The sequence below is a fragment of the Diceros bicornis genome, chromosome 4, assembly GCF_020826845.1.
Source record: "Diceros bicornis minor isolate mBicDic1 chromosome 4, mDicBic1.mat.cur, whole genome shotgun sequence".
NCBI lineage: Eukaryota > Metazoa > Chordata > Mammalia > Perissodactyla > Rhinocerotidae > Diceros > Diceros bicornis.
In genome coordinates, this window is record NC_080743.1 from 13,912,783 (window position 1) to 13,935,201 (window position 22,419).

Below are 22,419 nucleotides of genomic sequence, written 5' to 3' on the forward strand. Positions count from 1 at the left end.
CAAAAGTCTCAGCTCTGTTGTCACTTCCTCAGAGAGGCCTTCCCTTCTGGGGCTATACCTCACATTGGCACCTTTCCTCCAGTGACTAAGTTACCCTGCCCAGTTTCATTGTTGGTTTGTCTTGAACCAGAGTCATTATTGCAGAAATTTGGCTAAGGTTGTAGTTGGGTGGTCCCATCTGATTTGGGGCTGGGGCTCCCTACCCAAGGTTGGGTGGATGAGACAGTAAAGGGTAGAAGGAGTGCATCTGGGTGTGGGCCTGAGAGCTGCAAGATGATGTTGGGGGCCAGGCTGCAGGGGAGGCCTGCACCATCAGGCTCCACGTTCAGGGCCTTCACCATGCCATTGTCTATCACCATGGAGAACCTCTTGACTCATTCATCCCCAAAGAGTGGCTACACTGAGTCATCTAGTAATAAATCTGTCTCCTTCCCAAAGGCCCCAAGGGGGTTAGCCAGGAGCTGAACTTTGCCCTCCGTATTGTGGGCTTGTCTCCACTCACCAATCACAAAGACGCTGACATTCAGACATGGACGTAGACCCCCTTGGCCTTCACAACTCCAGCCTGCTCCACAAAACCAGCAGGTGGGTCTTGGGACATCCCAGGTAGAGACATCCTTCTTGCCCTTGTACGGGTCTGTCAGGTTCACCTTGTTCCCAGGTTCCCTTCAAACAGCACCAACGCCAAGATGGCATCTCCCACCTTTATAGGGGCTATGGCTGCAGAAGCGCTGCTGGAACTGTGGTCCTGCCGAGTGTCCACCCTCCTTGTGGTAGCCGTCTTGCTCCTGTCACTGCTGCTGCCACAGCCTCACAGCGGCTGGCCCAGTGAGTAAAGCCAGTCAGTCCCGCCAGCCCCACTGAGTACTAGTGACTACCAGGCCACTTGGTCCACCAGCCCCAGGCCAGAGCCCTGAGGCCACAACCACCCTGCCTCCCTGCCTGGCTGCTGCCTATCCTATACAGTGGTCTTAGAGCTTATCTTAGATTTGGGTATGGCTCATTCCTTCCTTCCACTTCTGTCTTGTTAGCTCCACAAAAGAAGGGACCTGTTGCTCCATTTACAACGCATCCTCAATAGCTAGAACAGCACGTGTCTCACAATAGATCTTTGTGTGTATATTTGATGTGACGGACTTTTGGCTTAATTCTTATAGATCCAAATGATGCATCTTAAATCATTAAATGCTGAGGGTGTGCTGTATTTAGAAGTTTTTGTTGATTGGTTGGTTGGTTTTTAAAATCAAATCAGGTTTTATGTATGTGCAATTTCATAGAATTTGGTGAGATGTGTGCCTGTGTGGATGGATATATAGAGGTGAGGTTTCTTTTTTATTTCCTTTCAACTGATCAGTTATGCTTTGCCAGTATCGCTCCAGAACTTCTATGAATGTTGGTTTGGGGAATGTAGCCAGTATAGACAATTCTACATTTATCTATATTTAGCTATCAGGTTGATGATTTTCCCTTGCTTCTCCTGTTTTTATTTTTTATTCTGGCCCTTTAAAACAAAGCAAAGCAAAGCAAAACAAAACTGTTTGAGTATACTCTTACTGAGATAAGAAGGGAAAATTTAAGAGGTAAAAAATACTAAATTGTTTGAAATAATTTTTGGATGCAGAGGCTGACTTTATTGACTAAAACAGAATTTAAGAGGTATCTATGAATTTAATTTAATGTATTTAGCATCTCATCACGGTGATTAGTATTGCACATGCTTTGGTTGTTTCCAGAACAATTATGTGGATTCTTTTTTGCTTAAACTCAAAATGATTTGAATTGATATAAAAAATCCACCCCCCTGCAATTAATTTTTTCTCTCAGTGGAGATACCATGCTGTCAGAATTTCTTTAAAATGAACTATGAGCTTATTGCCAAGCAGCTTTGGACAAGTGATCATTCTTTTAAAGACACCTTTTATTTATTTTTTCTGGTTGGAGAATAATATATATTCATTGTAAAGAAATAAAATAGAAATTATGCATATTACAAAGAGAATTTCCATTTTAGTGTATTTCCTTTCAATCCTTTTTCTGATATATGGTCTTTTTCTCTTCCACTTGGAGATATGCCTTGTGATTTCCCTTTGTGATAAAGAGGATCAATCTGCTGGCTCATTTCCTTTTATAGACTGCCACCTTCTCCACCAACCCAGAAAAAGTGTATTCTGGATTTCACTTGGTGTGCAGCAATTTAGGCTAGAAGAATTATAAAATATAGAATTTGTAATCTGAATTTGGCCCGCTCTGTATCTGAAAAAATAGCTTCCACCACAGTCAGAGAGGAAACTTTACATATCACCCAGAGAACCAATGCTTTTGATACATATTTCATGATCACAGCTGAGGCTTTTCCAAACTCAGAGTGCCATATCATTCATTCATTCTTTAAACTACAAGATTATTTTTGGCTCTTTGTGTTGGCATGTAGGACTTCCTGTTACTGATCTGCATGAACCATTTATCAAGTCAAGAATTTAATCTGTCAAAGTCAGAATTTCTTTGTCCTGCCTCTCTCTGTCTCGCCTTTCCATATGGCATCATCTCATATGTACTGTTGGCTTAAAGAAGATTGTTTGTAATGCAAAGATTTATCACGTTTCTCTGCTTTTTCAAAATAATATATTATGGAGCAAAGTGATATTTTATAGGGAATGATAATTATATTGTTAATCAGTTTCTAGAACATTAATCTCTAAACTTGCTCTTTTGCTGGTATTCCTGGTTCTGTTCTTGCCAGTAGCTCCTACTTTTCATACTCCCTCAGGCTGAAAACCTGAATCATCTTTGATTTCCTTCTCTCTCCTTTTTCAAACATTTATTGAATTGTCAAATCCTTTGGATTCTACCTCCTGGACATTTCTTGTATCCGCTTTTCATCACCTTTTTTTTACTGGACTCTTGATACTGTCTGTTGTCTTCTAAGAAGCAAGACAATCTGTTTAGAATGTTTTTGATAGGATCCAGATATAAAGACCAAAACAAATTAAGTAATGCGTTCAATAACACTAAGTGCCTGCCGTGTGCTGAACCCTGTTCTAAGCTCTGGAGATATAGCAGTGAACAATAGAGTAAAGACGTTTTGTCTTATGGAGCTTACATTCTAGTGGGGAACAGGGGAGAGAGACAAAAAATAATACAAGTAAAATACAGTATGTTGGATGTTGTTAAGTGCTATGAAGGTAAGTAAAGCAATGAAGGACATAGGGAGAGCTGCGGTGGGTGAGGAAGATGTAGACATAAAGCAGGTGATGGAGGTGATGAAGTAAATTAAAACTTAAAGGAATATTGTAAACAAAAAGAATACAGCAAAAGACATTCGACTTCTATCAACTGTTTCTTGAATTTCCTAGTCGTCATACAAAATCATGGTGATAATCTATGCCTGAGCATAATTCAATAAGAGCTATTACAGTAACCACCAAGATATTCTCCCCCCTCTCTGAACCATCCTTGTCCCAGGTCAGTACTTTCAGGGAACCCATATTGAGATCTAGATATAGTAATTGTACTGACAATAACTAAATAAGGAAGGAAGGGAGGGAGGGAGGAAGGAAGGAAGGGAGGGAGGGAGGGAGGGAGGGAAGGGACGGAGGGAGGGAGGAAGGAGGGAAGGAAGGAAGGAAGGAATTGTGCTTGAGAGAATGTGCTGAGCTTGGTCCAAAGATGCCAGCCCACAACAGGTTACTCAAGATGGGACTTCCAGGGGCTAGAGTGAGACACAAATGAGAATCATGAAAAATATTTAGCGAACCCTTCCTGACAATAGGAAATAGTCTAAAATCTTCACCCTAATATTCACAGCCCTCCACCAACTAGTTTCCCAACCTTTTTTCCTAATGTTCCCCTTCACACTCCCAACACCAGTCTTCTGATTGCCTTCCTTGCTGCCTTTTTTTGTCTTTTTCTAGCTGGAAGATCTTTCTCTACCGTCTCTTCAGTGTCTAAATTCTGTCCACCCTACTGGACTCAGCTCAAATGTTTCCTTTTCTATAAAAACCTAGTGAAAATAATTACCTTCTTTTCTGAATGTCAATAAACTCTTTGTTGGTACTTTGCATTATATTTGCTTATATATGAGTGTGCCTCCACATTTCTATTAGACTTAAAGCTCTTTGAGAGTAAGCTTCTGCTCTGACTGATCATTTCTCTTTCCCCATGCCCCACAAGTGTCCAGCAGGGAAGAGGGAATGATTAACAAAAGTGCTCAGTGGCGTATTCAAGGAAAATATTGTCTTACTAGAGTGCCTCCAGGTGAAGGTCTTGGAAATGGGAAAATGTCATGAAATGCCTAATAGGCAAGAGGCTTGCGATGTTTAGCTTGGGGAGGAGAAAAAGTAATGATAGGCAAGTTTTTTCAGTCTTCATCTTTTCCTTCTTCCTCTTCCTCCTCCTCCTCCTCCCCTTCCTCCTCCTTTGCCTTCTTCCTCTGCTTCTTCCTCTTTTTTCTTGTCTTTTTCTTAACTGACCTGGCAATATGCATCACTGTTTACCACTTCTTTTTTTTTAAACATTTTCTCCCTTTGTTGTCCATGATATGAAATGATCCTTTTCATCTCTTTTGCTGGTTTCTCTTCTTTTATCTAGTGTTTAAATGTTGGAATCTGTGCTCAGTCTTAGACCTTCTTCTTCTCAGTTCTGACTTATTGATGCGTGTGGCTTCAATTACAATCTACGTGGTGGCGATTAATTAAATTATATATCCACCTCAGACAAAGCCTCTGAACCCCCAATTGCTCACTCAACATTTCCTTCAAGATATTTCTAGGGGTCCTCAGACCCAACATGTACAAGCAGCACTCATGAACCTTTTCCACTCTTTCCAATTTTAATGAATGGCACTATAGGCCTTCCATGTGCCCAAGGCAGAATTCTAGAAGTCATTCCTGATATCCCCTTCTCACTTACTCCTCATGTCCAATCCAAGCTCTCAGTTTATGCCTCACATCCTCTTCCAAGCTCTCAGTTTTTACCTTCTAATATATCTAGAATCCACTTAGAGACAGACTATTTCCAAGCAAAAGGAAATAGTCTTCTCTTGCTTGGACTGCTCCAATAGCCTCTAACTGATCTCACATCCACATTTGCCTCTTCCACTCTATTCTCTACAGTTCTCTACTATTACCAGGGTGATTTTTGTGAAATGCAGATTTTATGACCTTATTTCCCTGGGTAAGACTCTCAATAGTTACATGTGCCTTCCCGTGGATATGGCCCACAGGCCTCTGTTTTGTCTGGCTGTCCTGCATCTCGAACCTTGCTCTCTTCCCCTTCCTTCAGTCCATCTTTAAGCATGAAGAACAAACTGTTCCTCCATCTGTGATGCTCCTCTCTGCCTTCTTCACCTACCTACCCTTCAGATATTTCACTTCTCAGATAAAGCATCACTTCCTTGAGGAAGCATCTTCTGATCTCCCTGATTAAGTCAAATCTACCATTAGAATCTCTTACGGCACCATGTTATGAAAACACATATTGCTATTATAATTTTACATTTGTTGTTGATGAAATCTGGGAGGGTTCTGGGGAGAAGGAGAGTTGCAAGAGATAAAATAAGAGAGAACTTAGGAGCCAGATTATGAAGAATTTAGTAAACTGTGTTAAGATATTTTGGACTTTATCCTGGAGGCAGTGAGGAGCCATTAGATTGTTTGAAGGGGAAATGACAGGATCATATTTACATTTTATAGATGATATGGGTTGAGTGGTGCCCCTGCCCCCATTCATAGCTTGAAGTCCTAACCCCACTACTTCAGAATGTGACTTTATTTGGAAATAGGGTCATTGCAGATGTAATTAGCTAAGACGAGGTCATATCGGAGGAGGATAAGCCCCTACTCCAATATGATTAGTGTCCTTATTTTTAAAAATGCCATATGGAGAGAGAGACATGCACACAGGGAGAATGCCATGTGAAGATTGGAGTTATGCTGTCACAAACCAAAGAACTATCAGAAATTAGGAAAGAAGCCTGGAACAAATCCTTCCCTAAGGGCTTCAGAGGGAGCATGGCTTGATCTCACCTTGAAATCAATACCTTGATCTCAGACTTCTAGCCTCCAGAACAGAACCTGTGTTTTTTAAGCCACTCAGTTTGTGGTACTTTGTTACAGCAGACCTAGCAAACTAATGGAGTAAGGATAACTCTGACTGCATTGTGGAGAATGGTTTGGAAGTGTGCCAAACTGAATATGGGGAGACAATTTGTGGACGTTAAAGTAGGAAATGAGAGTGACTGCGGGAAAGATTAGAGAGCTAATTTGAGAGTAGAATCAAGTAGGATGGGTAAATGATTAGACTTGGATTCTGGGAAGAGAAGAAAGGATTGAGAAATCATTGAGGATTTCAAGTCCCATTTATTGGTTGATGATTCCCAAATGTACGTCTTTAGTTGAGACCTTTCTCCAGTCTTCTAGATTCTCATATCCAAATGCCAAGTCATCTCCACTTGGATTTTCCAGAGGTGCTTTGATGAATGTTTAAATAATTGAATTAATTAATTACTAATAATTAAGAAGAGTTAACATGTAGATGAAAGAGGAGAGACAGTGTGTTACTCCTCCAAATAATTGTATGCTAAAGGGAGATATACTTTCATTCTGCCTACGTAAGAATTTTTAATCAACCAGAACACCCCAAAATGGAATGGATGCTCTTGGGAGGTAGATTTTTATCTCTGATGCCTTTGAGCAGAGTTTAAATGACCAGAAGTTTATGACTTCAGTCTATTTTTCTCTCTCTCCTTGCATTCCTATAGCCCTTTGTTTACAACTCTCATATTGTTCTCTTTACATTCTGATTATAGAGAGGCCTAGCTATCTTCCTCATTTTGCTGGAAGATCTCTAAGAGCAAAGACTATGTTTTGTTCACTTTGCCAGTTCCTTTAGTCCAACACTAAGCTGTATAACTTAGTAACTGCTGCTCTTTTGAAAATGAACACATTTAGGTCCTGATTTCAAATATTCTCTACCCCAGCTATTTCTTTCAATAGTTTAGTGGTAAATATACCTGTTTGTTCCCTTGCTTAATAATGAAAATACGAAGTGTTGAGATGAAATATTTCTGGTAGCTAATCAATAGTCCGGTTATCAATTATCCATGCTAGATTATATTATGCATTAATTTGATTCCATGCACTGCAGTATATGGTATGTGTGTTATGCAAAGGCATAATTGCTTGTGTTCATACATAATAAGTAGATTGGGGAATTTGCCTGATGGTATATCTTAGTTATGAATAGTGATCGTCAAATGTACATTTCTAGTTTAGAACTTCATTGGCCTTCTGGGAGTCAGCATCTCAATTTCAAGGAAAATTTAAACCTTTCCTTTCATGTACTCCTGTTCATATAATCCTGTCAAAATAGGAGATTTTGTGTCTAAGAAAAAAGAGCTAGAGGATAATTAAAGCTCTGATGGCAAGGGTTTCATGTCTCTCTGATTTCTCTGTAAATGAGCGATGGATTAAATGTAAATGAGTCAGAAACATACCTTAGGGTTTTTTTTTAATTGTGGTAAAAAATATGAAACATAAAATTTACCATTTTAACCATTTTTGAATGTACAGCTCAGTAGTGTTAGGTATATTTACATTATCGTGCAGCCAATCTCCAGAACTTTTTCATCTTGCAAAACTGAAACTCTATGCTAATTAAACAACTCCTCTCCATTCTCCCCTCCCCCAGCTTCTGGTAACTACCATTCTACTTTCTGTTTCTATGAATTCAACTACTTTAGATATCTCATATAAGTAGAGTCATAGAGTATTTGCTTTTTGTGACTGGCTTATTTCACTTAGCACAATGTCCTCCATGTTCATCCATATTGTAGCATGTGGCAGGATTTCCTTCATATTCCAGTGTATGCATATACCACATTTTGTTTATCCATTCATCTGCTGATGGACATCTGGATTGCTTCCACCTCTTGGCTATTGTGATATTTTTAAACTAAATGTATTTGAAACTATAAAGTTCCTAGATTAATTTAGATTAATTTTCCCTCTATAAAAATGAAGGAAGGAAGGATATTTTAAGACACTTGAAAAATTCTCAAAAATCTTTGTCAATTAAGCCTTCTTATTCTAGATTGTTATTCTCTGACGATAATGGTGCCAAATATTTCTTTAGGCAGAAAAATATTGTGAAACTCAGTGCAAGGAACATTTAAAATTCTAAAAACAGATATTGGATGTTTTTGCACGTAGGTGAGTAGACTATGGAAATGAATGACTTTTGACCTCCTAAAGGATCAAGGAGACTTTGGACAGAATTATTAACACGAACTTATCCCTCTAAAAAACTCTTTAAAAATTAAATTCCTTTCCACACTTACTGAAGATAAAGCTATTATTTTTAACACCACAGTGAGTAGAATTTTCTGTGATATCTTAAGTAATTCCAGGACCTAAAAGTCTGTGGCTCAGAGATTTGTGCCGGTGAAAATCAATGTGTCATCCACATAATTAAGATCTTTTCAAAGAAGAATTCAGAAGAGCTTTGAGTATATATATAAAATTGGTCCTAGGATTCTTTTAAAATAATGACAAGCATCGTCTTCTCATTTTTCCATGTTCTGAAAATTGATAAACTAACAGAGCAATTTACACTGTCTGAATTTTCTGAAGATTAGGTTCATTAGTTTAATTCATGGTTATCATTCTTGTGTCAACTGCGTGGATGTATGCATCTATAAATATAATCTTCCACTTTCACTCATTTTCTCTCTCTTCTTTACTCTCTCCCTCAAGTCCTTATGTTATCCACAATCCCTGGCAAAACATATGTGTTAGGTGTCAAATTACAGAATTGCCAGCATCAGAAAAAGCTATTGCTTTACTACTTCAGACTGAGTCCCTCCCATTTCTCTGTTTACATTGGATGGTTTCTCTATTTTCAGAATTAATTTCTTGAATTCTTATTCTCTAAGATGATTCACTATCTGTTTCAGAATTCTTTATCCTTATGCCATATTTTCTTTGTAAATCAATCTGTGCATGAAATATTTACCTTTAAATCAGCTTAATTTTGTCCAGTGGACCTTTTTCTGCTTTCAAAGCAGGTAAGAAATCTGTGAATTCAAGTCCATGATCTTCTTTTAAAAACCTAATCTGATTGACCCCTCCACAATTCTTTCTCCTTGATTTTTAATTTAGCTTCTAAAATGAACTATCTACTCTTTATATTGTTAGACATTTGAAAGTCAATCTTAAGTGCAAAAAAATGTGCATAGTCAACTCTAGTTGATTCCTGAATTTGTGGAAACATCAACATGTTTGAATTTGTTGAAAAAATTGTGGGTTTTTTTCCTCATGGATCATCTACTTACCAAAAGAAGCAAATGATAAGAATAAGAATAAATATAAGGATACAAGTTATAAAATGACTGCCATGGACCATGATCTTTCTCTCATTTTAAACATCTTACTTCACTGAGAAGTTCTAGGTCCTTCCCTGTTAGGTTTGATTTCTTCTCTGTGATCGTGGATATAAAACGATTAAACAGAAAGTTCCCACCCAGCAAGTATCAAGATGCCCCTGATGTCGTAACTTGAAATCAATCAAGAGATCACTTTTTCTTCTGGGTAAAAGCTGCCTCCCATCACCCTGGTCTGGCAGGAAACACAAGTGCTGAAAACAGAAAACTATAGCTGATAAATAGCACCCCTGCTAAGTACAAGATTTGGAAACCAGCACTTTGCAGGGAAAATTGGAATAAATAAACCTCCCTAGAAATACAGTTAATTAAATCTCTATTATCTAAGAGAGACTGAGATGTCTTTATAGTAAGTATTAAAAATTCTGACATAAGGAAGTGACCGTTCTAGCAGATCAGTATTAGAAAATGACAGTGTAGGACTCCGAGGCAGAGAATCAGTAGGACTGCAAAATGTAGACAAAGAAAGGCAGAAGAACATATGAACTATACCAGAAAGGAGAACGTTCTTTGAGCGACACCTGGCTAATTCCATAGTGTGAAGGAAATGGGGATTGATACCAGAAACATATGGGTCACTGTTCATGTAATTATACTTGTTAACTAGAGAGTAAACTAGATATAAAATTCTCATTTCATAGTATGAATTCAATCATTACTGGTTTTTCTTTTCATTTATACATTAAGTAAATATACATTGAAGACCCACAAATGTTTCAGGCACTGACCTAAACGGTGAAAAGGACACAGCTTTGCCCTCAAGGATCGTACAGGAATGGAGCAGAAACTATACTCTGTGGTAAGCCCAATGCACTATGGGAACAGGAAGTGGAGATATTCATCTGAATCCTTGTGGGCAAAGGAAATGAATGTAACTAAGAACAAAGGATGGTAAGATTATAGGAGGGTAGAGGAGAAGGTTCCAGGAAGACGCATGTACTAAATTTTGAATGGGGCAAAAGTTCAGTGAAGCTTTTGTTGTCATTATAAAACCCCAAGGTAAAGGTCCTCTGCCTGTATGTTGTAGATAGCTCTCTGAACCGCATGATGGTCAATAGGATTTCAGTCAAGAACTGACACTGCGGCCACACTGGGTGTGCCACCCGCCTTCAGCATTTCCCTTTAAGAGAGCTTGTCATGTAGCTTGTCAGATAGTGTGTTTATTCTGCATGTTGCTGGAAATTTGAGGCTATAATCTAGAAATGCAAGTTTTAGTCTCAGCAGCATGGGATGAGTTAGTGCCTCTTGGTCACTTGGATAAAAATATCCTATAAAAAGTCTCCCTGCAGCACAAACGTAAAAACACGCCGCAGAAGCACCTCTTCCTCTCATAGAGCCACAGGGGCTGCTGCTGCAGTTTGACTTGTAAAGAGCACAGAAAAGAGTCCCTGGCCTCTCGCTCCGTTTTGCTTATACCACTGTCAATCCAGCACCAGGATGATGCTGAAGGAAGTTCACCCGGAGAACGCTCGCCACTTTGCCAGATGCGCTCTATGATCTGGTTCAGAGGTTGGCAATTTTTTTCTGTGAAGGTCCAGGTAGTAAGTATTTTAAGCTTTTCAGACCCATGCAGTCTCTGTCACAACTAAACTCTGCCATTGTAACATGATATCAGCTATGGACAGATGCAAACGAATGAATATGGCTGTGTTCCAATAAAACTTGCTTTGCAAAAACAGGCAGTGGCCCGCAGGCTGTAGTCTGCTGACCCAGAATACTCCTCCTCCCTCTCTCTGCCTGGCTAGATTTTAGTTATTCTTCAGCTCTCAGCATAGAGGTCACTCCTTCAAGGAAGAAGCCCTCACTGGTTCTCCTCATGTGCTCCCACAGCGCTGCATACCTTTCCCTCAGAGCGCTGACGGATTTCTAGTTGCCTGGGGACCTCTCGCTCTCCACTCCAGACTGTGAGCTCTGTGAGGGCAGAAACCTGCTTGCTTTTCTCCCCCTTGTTAGCACCTAACAATGTGACCCAATTTGAGCCTCACAATTTGGACCCAGTAACAAAGCCTTGGTCTTGGTGGAGGGAAGATTTATTCTGATTACATCTGATCTGACTCCAGGCTAGTCTCATGAGTCAAATTGACTTATTTGGTTCTAGGGAGATAATAAGCTGTATTAAAAAGGAAAGAGATATTTTACTAAAAATTCTGGAAAACATACAGCACAGTGCTCAGACCCCCTCTAAAAAGAGTGTCTCAGTGCTGAGACACAGAAGGGGCTTAATATTTTTTTAATGCTTAATTAATGAAATTATTTATCCCTTCCCTGACTTTGTTAGGATCCTAAGTCTGGCAGGTGAAATTTATTTATGGCTTTATAGTTATGAGCTATGTTGCCATTTTTAGCCACCATGTTGTAACAAAGCAAAAGCTTAAACATATCTTGGTTCCAGTAGTATTCAGAGGGCTGTAGAAATCAATAGTTTTGGCCCTTCTTTAGCTAAGTGCCATTTGGACTGTCTGTGACCACTAAAAGTCTTGTCCCCCTATCCTGCCCTCCTGCCAACTGCTGCTCTGGGGATGTGGAGGACAGCACCTTTCTGTCCCCATCAGTGTCCTACACTCTTTTTAGAGAGGGTCCCAGCACTGTGCTGTCTGATCTCCTGTGTTTTACAGAATTTTTAGTAAAATATCTCTTTCCTTTTTAGTATAGCTCATTATCTTCCTAGAACCAAATAAGTCTGTTGGACTTATGAGAGTAGCCTGGAGTCAGATCTGATGTAAATAGAATAACTCTTCCCTCTACCAAGACCAAGGCTTTGTTACTGGGTCCAAATTGTGGGGTTCAGCCCTTGGGAAGAATTATTTCCCAGAAAGCTCCTCTATCCTTTACAGGCACACACTTCAAGGGGCCTGCCCCCTAATTTGTCAACATGCCCAGACGTTACTTTGAATCCTAGCCAGAGCAAGCCGGGACCTTGGCCACGGAAGAATCTTTTTTTTTCCCTCTTCCACTTGCAGGAAAAACAGCTAATAATAAATACATGGAGTTCACTGTGCACCAGGCATTTACTATCTGTAAGCTATTTACAATAGTAACTTATTTAACTTGCATGGCAATTCTGCCATAGTATCTTTATATTCCATTCTGAAGAAATAACTGTAGCACAGAGAAATTAGCTACACCACCCAAAGTCACACAGCTAGTAATTGTGGAGCTAGGAGTTGAACTTGGACAATCTGCTTCTGAGTCGGTGCGTTAAACCATTTCACTGATGCTGTCATCACTGACCTCCCCTCTCCCCTCACCCCCACTTCCCCTAGCATATGGAGCCTCCTTTCCACCTCTCTCTTAGAATCTCAGAAAGTAGGAGTGAAGAAGGGGCAGGACACAAATAAGAGTGCATGCCTTATAGCAGAGGCTGAGGCTGGAGTGGAAATGTTCAGAGACCACATTAGATAGTAGGCAATACTATCTCTACAATAGGTAGAAAATTCCAAATCCAGGATATTGTGAGCCTTGCACATCATGAGAAAAATGAAAATGCCTTTGAATGGCTATGCTGCTTTCTCTTTTCAAAGAGCTCACTTGGAACACTGCAAAGATGTTCCTATTCACTAAGTGTTTTTCACTGAGTCTGAAGTAGTTTTAGCCACAAAAAGATGTTTTCTCTAAAACTGAAATCAATTTGTGAAATAATGTAGAGAATATAATGCCTGATGCTGTTCTTCCCGGTGACAATGCGGCAGAAACCAAGCACGAGAAATGTGGCCACCCTGTTGGACTGGGTACTCACTTCATGTCTAGAATGGTGATAGGTGAAATGATTCTCACCATTCCCTGTTGCAAATAGAAATTAGTAAATTAGTAATAATAAGCTTAATGAACTCATTTGTGGTACAGGAACTGACCACTATGGATCTGAAGATATCAGATCCCAATTGCTTTGTGAAAACTGTCTTCATTCTAGGCTTGATTAAATTAGTATAAACAAGTAACTAATGGCCTTTCAATGTAAAAATCTTTCTTTTTCCTTCTAAACTTTTGCCTTCTCATATTTACATCTTCAATGGTTAATTCTCATTTAAAAAGATCATTCCTTTTATAGGAGAATCCCCAGACTAAAATATGCTCTTTCTGACCCAAAGAAACTGTTTCTTCATAAACTCATAGGCATTAAAATATTTTTATGAGGTCACCAAAAGTGACTGGTTCAGGGCCTTTGAAGTCAATATAGCAATAAATTGAGAAATCAGATTTTCTCTCCTCTGTTTTTCTAAAAATATTATGGATGAAATGAACCATCACTTTTTTGTCCCAGAAACTGATTTATATAGAGAACAGAAAATGTTGGGAAGTTTATTTTCCTTTTGATAAAGCCAGTTTTTGTTACTATGTAATGAATCCATTCATCTTGGCACCCATCCAGCCATCCAGTCATCTACCCGCCATCCACCCACCCATCCATCCACCCAGCCACCCATCTAGCCATCCATCCATTCATCCATCCATCCAATCTAAAATTTCAACCACCCTGACCCATTTTATCTTCCTTCTCTGCTTTATTTTTCCTATTTGGACTTAACAATCTTCTATTATTCTACACAATTTACTTATTTTGTTTATTGTCTGTCCCATACTTTAGAATGTGAATTCTATTAGGTCAGAAATGCTAGTTCACGGGCCGGCCCCGTGGCTTGGTGGTTAAGTGCGCGCGCTCCGATGCTGGCGGCCCGGGTTTGGATCCCGGGAGCGCACCGAGGCACCACTTCTCCGTCCATTCTGAGGCTGAGTCCCACATACAGCAACTAGAAGGATGTGCAGCTATGACATACGACTATCTACTGGGGCTTTGGGGGAAAAAATAAATAAATAAAATCTTTAAAAAAAAAAAAAGAAATGCTAGTTCACTTTATTCATAGCATATCGCCAGCACCTAGAACAGTATCTGGCAATAAGTGATAATAAATGTAAAGAATGTTAAGTAAATTGTTATTACATAGATATTTATTTAACATCTACTTACTTTTTAAAGTACTAGACTAAGAGCCAAAAAGAATGTAAGCTGAAACAAATATGGATCTCACTCTCAAGGAGATTCCAGGCTAATAAAGCCATTACCAAAGTATATCCTTTAAGCAGCCTCGCTATACAGGGAAAAGTAGTTGTTTCCATAAGAGAAATGAACCAGAAGTGCTATACTTCTCCCTGCGAGAAAGGCTTCCCCTGAGGAAATGCCATAGGAGATGGACAACGCACAAGGGGAAGGATTTGGAAATGGTGAATTGTGGTGGAAAGGCATTCTACAAAAAAAGTGATAGTAGGGATTAACATGTGGAGGTGAGAAACACAGGATATGTAGGAGATGGAACAGCAAGTGCTTCAGGTTACAGGAAGCTTGGGGACCTGAAAGTAATGGAAAATCTATTGGAAAGGGTGATTAGGTCAAATTATGGAGGATTTTGATGTCGCTTGTTGGCAGTGTTGAGTCCAAGATTCTCTTTCTCTGGTATCTGCGCCTCTCCTTCTTCCTTGCATTATAACTTCTGAGTGACAATATTTTGCGCTTCATGTTTTGGGTTTTAAATTAGCCACTTGGCCAGCCCAGTTTCTAGAGACTGGAATGAATCTTCTGTGAAACGCAGATTTAGTCTTTGATCTACATTTCGTAGGTGAACAAGCTCAGTTACTTGGCAGTAGTTACTGGGCTCTCAAGGACGTTGTTCTTGAATAATTTACCTAATATATTAGCCACAGACGAGCTTCCACCACCGAGCGGCTTACTGCTCCTGCTTGTGCTTTGCAGGAGGGAGCTAGGAATTGTCCCCACTTCCAAGAGATTTCTGCCAGGTTGATCTGGAGTATGGACTTCTACCTTTACGGGTATTTCAGCCCTAGAGCTGTGTGATAACAGATAGTACTTTCTGCTCCTAGTGTCGTCTAGGGAGGACAGCAGGGGCATGTGGGCCTGTCGAGTGTGTCCTTGTTCCATAAGTGTACTTGCACCAGGAAGCAGAGACGGCAGCTTGCAAGTGATAGGAGAAGCAGCCTGATTAAGAGCTCTGCATGGGCAGACGGTACTAAAGCTGCTTGATAGAACTTGCCTAACACTTTGGGGTTTTTAATGGAAAAATTTCCAATTTGAGATCTTGGTAGAATTTATTATTTCCCCCGTTCCCAATTCCTTTTCTTCTAAGTTCCTTCCCCCTCAGTTAATGCCACCACCGTCCTATCTTTCCAGGTACTCAGATCTGAAACTTCAATGTCAATAGGAAAAACTGAAAAAAACATTATTTATTTGATTTCAAAAATAATAATCATAATTTATTTACATTAGCACCGGCAGCCAGAGCTAATTTCCATGGCATGAGTGTTTGTTCTTTCAGTCCATCTTCTCCCGTTGTTTTCACCTCCTATCTCTTGAATAAATTCTGAAATGGGAATAATGTCAAATGCTAATCCAGGAGCTGGCGATCAGAAAGGGCGAGTTCTCACACTTGGATGGATGTAGCAAAGCTGCCTCCTCACAAAAGCCATCAAAGTCATTTTCTCAATGACTTCCCAGATCAGACCAGCCAGGCACGTTCCCTGCCTCCTCTACCTTTCCATAATAAAAAACTGTACCAGGAATGACACTAGACTTATTTTGTACCACTCTGGAGGCTCTAATGACTATGACTTTGGAGTGTTATCGTTTGTTGCAAGAGCTCGGGGTTTGTGGCCAGGCAAACCTGGGTTCAAATTATGATTCCACTACCTGCTTGAGAGCCTGGGGCATGTCACTCGAACTCACTAGCCCTGTTTGCTCACCCGCAAGATGGAGATAATAATAATAACTACCTTGAAGGGTTGTTGTGGGGAGTAAATAAGAAATATATGTAAGGGATGTAGCATGGGGCCTGGTAAATAGGTGCCAATGGAAGTTATTACGCTTGTTGTTTTATTGAAAGTAAAATGGAAGATTCTCAAGGGCAGAAGCTGCATCTTATACACCCTTGAAAAATCGTGTCTTTGATAAGCAAAGGTGAGCGTGTGTCAGGTGGGAGTACGGTGTCAGCATTGAACTGTGGGGGCTTTCTTTGCCTTTTGCCATTTATTTTGGTGGATTTTCTGTGGTATCCTGCCTCCTGGTAATGAGGAAGGGGAGAAGGTGACTCATACATTTATTTGTTTCAGGCAAATCATTTTTTTGTCTCTAGACTATGGGTACCTATTTGCAAGAATGCAATCTGTGATAGCTAAATGTTTGCTTTGTTTTCCGAAATCAAGCCAAGACAAACAAATGTAGATTTGACATTCAAAAAGCCCTTTCAAGAAAGAGGGTCTTATAAGTGTTTCTTTCCCCCAAAAGCATCCTATGTGTTTCCTCACCACTTCCCTTCCCCAGCATTACCTTAAGACCTGAAGGAACATTCCAGGGGGCCCAATTACCTGTGTGCAGGGGCCACAGCTGAATTTCTAAGTTCTTTCTCCTATGATTTATGTAGCCTGTGGTTTGACTACTGCTAGTTAGAGAGAAGGAAAGCTCACACATTTTGCAGTGAGCCAAGGTAAAAAAAGAACTCTTTTGTCAAGGTAATAATAACACTTAGCACTTATATAGGGCTTTTTATCTTCAAAGGGCTTTCCAAACATTAGCTAATTAAGAAGTCTACTCAATGTGCAGCAGCTGTTGAAAAAATAAATGTGATGCTTGGGTGTATTAAAAAATGGAGCAAAAACATGAGGACATCCTATATCAAGCAGCTGTGGTGCTCTGTCTAATTTGTTTGCTTCACCTGGTGGAATAGATCAGACATTAAAACAGTCCTGCTGTGCAGAGTAATAATGGTTAGGGATAAGGCAGAGCTTGCACAGAATGGAATATTGCTAGGGCTACAGAATATTTACCTGAAGAGGGAAAGCCAGAGAAAATCATCACCTAACTTTTATTAAACTTTCATAATCACAGGCATGTGCAACACTAATGAAATAGACATCTGACGTGTAGACATAGATGCTCTAAGAAAATCCATTGACATGAACGGGCATTCTCATTTATTCGTTCAAATTCACTCAGCAAATATGTATCAAGCACTTACTAGACGTTGGAGACATACATTTAAAAATGGCATGGGAACAACTTTAAAACAATTGTGGATCTGTCATGGCATATCATTTAACTATTGTATCTTAATTTTTCACTAATGTAGACACACACACACACACATTTATTCGATTCAATCAGCACTTTTGTTGACTCATTGGCAGAAGTGAACTAACATCCCAGTGCAAGAGCTGAGCTATGACTTTGGTTATGAAAACAAAATAATCAAAAAATACCTTTTGTTGTGGTTTTCTGCAAAAGGCATTGGGAAGTGGCCAGCTTTTCTTTTTCTTGTTTTTCATAGCAAAATTCATGAATTCATACCTGCCTTTCTGTTTAAAATGTCCATTTGGGAGATTGCAAATTCCGCAGAGACGAGGGGAGGTAGAGCATGAAAAGGGAGAGGGATCGTGAGATGTCAGTCTATGAGTGCCTGCTCGCTAGGAGCACTGGCGAATACTAGAGTACTGTGCAGCTATTAAAGTGAGCAGCTCTATTGCTACTAAAAGCTCAAAGATAAATTGATAAAGCAATGTGGGAGAAAAGTGTGTATGGGGTTAAAATTTGTGTAAAAACTATAAATCTATATGTGTATGTGCATTCGTACATATTTCTATGTGGAGAGACTATAAATTATCTCTGGAAGGGTTTGTAAGAAAATAGCCACAGTGGTGACTCCTGGGGAAGAGAATGGAGCTATTGGGAGACTGAAGTAGAGGGGAGATTTCCTTCTCAGTGTATATTCCCTCCTCCATTTTTTTAAAACTTTTTATTTTAAAATAACTGTAGATTCACATGGGTTGTAAGAAATAATACAGAGAGATTCTGTATACTCTTCACCCAGTTTTCTCCAATGGTAACATCTTGTAGAAATATAGTTTAATATCACAACCAGAAAGCTGACAATGATACAATCCACTGAGCTTATTCAGATTTCACATGCATTTGTGTGTTTACTTCTATGCAATTTTATCACATGTGTAAGCTTGCATGACCAGTACCGCAGTCAAGATACAGAACAGTTGCATAACAAGGATCTCTTGTACTACCCTTTTATAGCTACAGCCACCTCCCTCCTTTTCTCCCCTTCCTTACTCCTGGCAACCACTAATCTGTTTTCCATATCTATAATTTTATCATTTCAGGAATGTTGTATAAATGGAATCATATGGTATGTAACCTTTTGAGATTGGCTTTTTAAACTCAGCATAATTCCCTCGAGATTCATCCAAGTTATTGCATGTATCTATTCTTATAGACAGCATATTCTTGTTTTTATCCACCCTGCAAAAATCTCTGACTTTTACTTGGTGTTTTTAGACCATTTACATGTGAGGTAATTATTGATGCGCTAGGGTTTGTCTGCCATTTTTTGTTTTCTGTTTGTTTCCTTGCTGTCTCATTACTCTGTTTCTCTTTCTTTTCTTCCTGAGGGTTACATGAGCATTTTCAGGATTCCATATTTACTTATTTATAGTGTTTTTGAGTATATCACTTTGTATAGTAGTTGCCCTGAGTATTACAATATACATGTATAAATTAGCAAAGTCTACTAGTATTATATTCCTTTTTTAACTTTTGGGTTACTTTTTATTATTTACAAGTTAATTTTTTTTTTTTTTTTTTTTTTTTTTTTTTTTTTTTTTTTTTGTGAGGCGATCAGCCCTGAGCTAACATCCGCCAATCCTCCTCTTTTTTTCGCTGAGGAAGACGGCCCTGGGCTAACGTCGGTGCCTATCTTCCTCCACTTTATATGGGACGCCGCCACAGCATGGCTTACCAAGCAGTGCGTCGGTGCGCGCCCGGGATCCGAACCAGCGAACCCGGGCCGCCGCAGCGGAGCGCGCGCACTTAACCGCTTGCGCCACCGGGCCGGCCCACAAGTTAATTTTTTTTTTAAATAATAAAATTAAACAAACCAAAATACCCTTTCCCCCTTCACATTCACCCAAAACAAATTAAATAAACAAAAACTCACCTGAGTACATTCAGACTGTATTCAGGAAGAAAAGTGAAGATCAAAGTACCTCAGGAGAAATAGCTCAAAAAATCTTGAATAAGAAGAAAGTGCTAAATTAAACCTTTCCAGGGCATGCCTGAGAAATTGAAAATTGATGGTTTGTCCAGGACCTCTGAAGCATGGACTACAGAAAGCCACATTGTTGAGTATCCTGGCATTGGGTTTTTATAGACATGCCTCTCACCACCTGGGGGACCTTGTTCCATTCTTTAAGCTCTCTTAAGTCCCAACTATAAAAGGAAATTAATAGTGGAACCAATGTTATAGAACTGTCGTGAGGATTTGCTGAGAAAACGTATGGAAAGTTCTTATTGTCATGTCCAGCACATGGCAAAAACTCAAAGAAATCATTGCTATTATGTAGTGTATTTCCTCTGAACTTTCCTACCTGGGTCCAGGGGTTGCAGGTGTACAGTGACGTGGTGCCATTCCCTAGGATGAGAAGATAGTGCCCCCAGACATGCCTTTTCGTATTGCTCACTCTTCTGACTGCATGGATGGTATTATATTTCCACTTTTCCCGTGAAGGCCAGATTTTACCATACAACCATGTTCGACGTAAAAAGGGCTTACTCCAGGCCTCTTGGCTCATTTCTCTACCCTTTGACTGATGGTCTTGGTAATTGGTAGTAGTCAGATATGAAAAACAAAGATTAAAAAAAGGTTGGATATGGATTCATAGGTTCTTACCTCAGGAGGATGAGAGGAAGATGTCAGACCTGATAGCATTGTCCCTAGCAATAAGGTATATGATCAGTCTTTTCCAGCTTTCTACGCATCCTAGTTGACAGATCTGTGGATAGACTCTCTTGCACGGAATGCATGATGCTTACTTATTTTATACAGGACCCAGAATATTTGTAAATGAGTGTTAGAGTTGCTTTTTTATTGTTTTCTGTAGCAAGAAAGATTGTCCTGGTCTGTTGGATGTCACTTCACACAATCAGAATGGTCATTTAAGGCTATTCTAACCATGTGGAGAGCACTTCCCTGGAATGGTCTTTCCTTTTATTTCCATCATTCTTTACTTGATACATGACTTTCATGGTATAAAGATCTGGCTCCATTTTCAGACCAGCAGAAAAATTATCATCAGACCTAAGAATATTTTCCTCTCTTTGTGCCTCTTCCCTTTATGGGTCCTGATTCTTTGTTGAAATAATTTCTAATTCATTTTGACTATCCATACATTTTCTTTCCAGGGCTTTTTTCCCAAGCATCTTGCCAATATCCCTAACCCCAACTCACCCTTAACCAGACCCTGCTTAATCTCCCACTGTGAATTTTATTCCCAGGTTAGAAGTTTGGCTGCATCTCCCATTCTACTGAGCAAACTGCAAAGAGATTAAGACTAAGGGCAGTCAAGAGTCAACAAGAACTGAAAAACTTGCAGCTGGTGGTACCATCTGTGCCTGTCAAACTGTGGCCAAGTAGTTTTTCATGGTGGAGAAAGAGAATCTGATAATGGATTTTGGTTTGAGGTTACTGAGAAATGAGCCGACCCTGGAGGAAGATTAGGAAAGCTGGTAGACACCTCCTCCTCTTTGTAACGTGTGGCTCATCTCCCAGGAAAACAGGCTTCTCCTGGCAAATGGTCAAATTTGATATTCAAGACCTTAGAATGGCCTCTTGTGTGTGTCCTTTCTTTCCTAGTCCATCTGCAGAAGTCAGTCTGTGCCAGGTGCCCAACATAGCATAGAAGAGTGGTAGAGTCATGAAAGGGAATTACAAAAAACAAAAAACTCACAGAACTTGCAAGAAACTTCTAAAGTGAGGTTTCCCAGGCTTTGGGTGATGCAGAAACAGAAAGATGGTAGAGAGTAGCATCAGGGAGGAATGGGGAGGATTCCTGCTGGCTGCATCTCAGGTTCTCCTTCGTTGGGGAGAATCTGAGCAGTAGAAGAAGCAAAGAGATAAGGAGAAAACTATAGCAATTGGCGACATCCATCTATGTTAAGAAAAATAAATAGGAGGAGATGAGGGGGCAAGGAGTGTGTCAGATTATCCACTTGGGCTGGGGGTGAGGGAGAGGGTCCTGAGAGAAGAGGAGAAGGGAAGAAGGAGACTTTCAAGAAGTGTTCTTAAAATGGGCAAGAAAGTTGAACAGGCACCTCACAAAAGAGGATAGTGAAATGGACAATGAATAAATGAAAGGATACTCAACGTCATTGCTAATCAGGATAATGCAAATTAAAACCACAATGAGATAAAGATATTACCAGAATGGCTAAACCAAAAATGACTGACAAAACAAAGTTTGGCAAGGAGTTGCAGGAATTGGAACTCTTTTACACTGCAGGTGTAAGTATAATTAATATAACCCCTGTGGTAAACTGTTTATCACTATCTTTAAAATTGAACATATGCATATCCTATAACCTAGCAATTCTACTTTTAGGTATATATTCAAACAAAATGAGTATATATGAGAACTGAACATCATGCACATAAATGTTTATAGCAACTTTATTCATAATAGCCACATTTTGAAATAATAAAAATGTCCAACAGTGAAATAGATAAACGAATTGTATATTTATATCATAGAACATTATATAGCACTTATAAAGAATGAAATGTGTGCAAGTCTCCCGAAGATAATAACAAAAGAAATCAGATGTTAAAAACTACATACTATATAATTTCATTTATATAAAATTCAAAAGCAGACCAAGCTAATATATATTTGGGATAGTGGTTACCCTTTGGGCACAGAGAGAGGGTAGTGATTGGGAAAGGGTATGAGGGGGTTTCTGAGGTCCTTGTAACCTTATATTTCATGACTTTTGGTGGTGGTTACATACCCATGATCAATTTGAAATAATCCGTTAATCTGCACGTTTATGATTTCCACCTTTTTTTATTGTATACTTCAATTTAAAGTTTTATTAAAAAAGGAGAGGAAGGTTGGATTATGAATTAGATCTCATCTATCTA

At 39.5% G+C, this 22,419-nt stretch overlaps 1 protein-coding gene and 1 pseudogene across 7 annotated transcripts in view; one reads left to right on the forward strand and one right to left on the reverse strand.

Annotated features, from left to right (window-relative positions):
* Positions 1-22,419, forward strand: part of ST6GALNAC3 (ST6 N-acetylgalactosaminide alpha-2,6-sialyltransferase 3) — a 501,804-nt gene that overhangs the window by 256,319 nt on the left and 223,066 nt on the right. The gene's annotated exons all lie outside the window — the stretch shown is intronic.
* Positions 153-2,785, reverse strand: LOC131405015 (peroxiredoxin-5, mitochondrial-like; annotated as a pseudogene).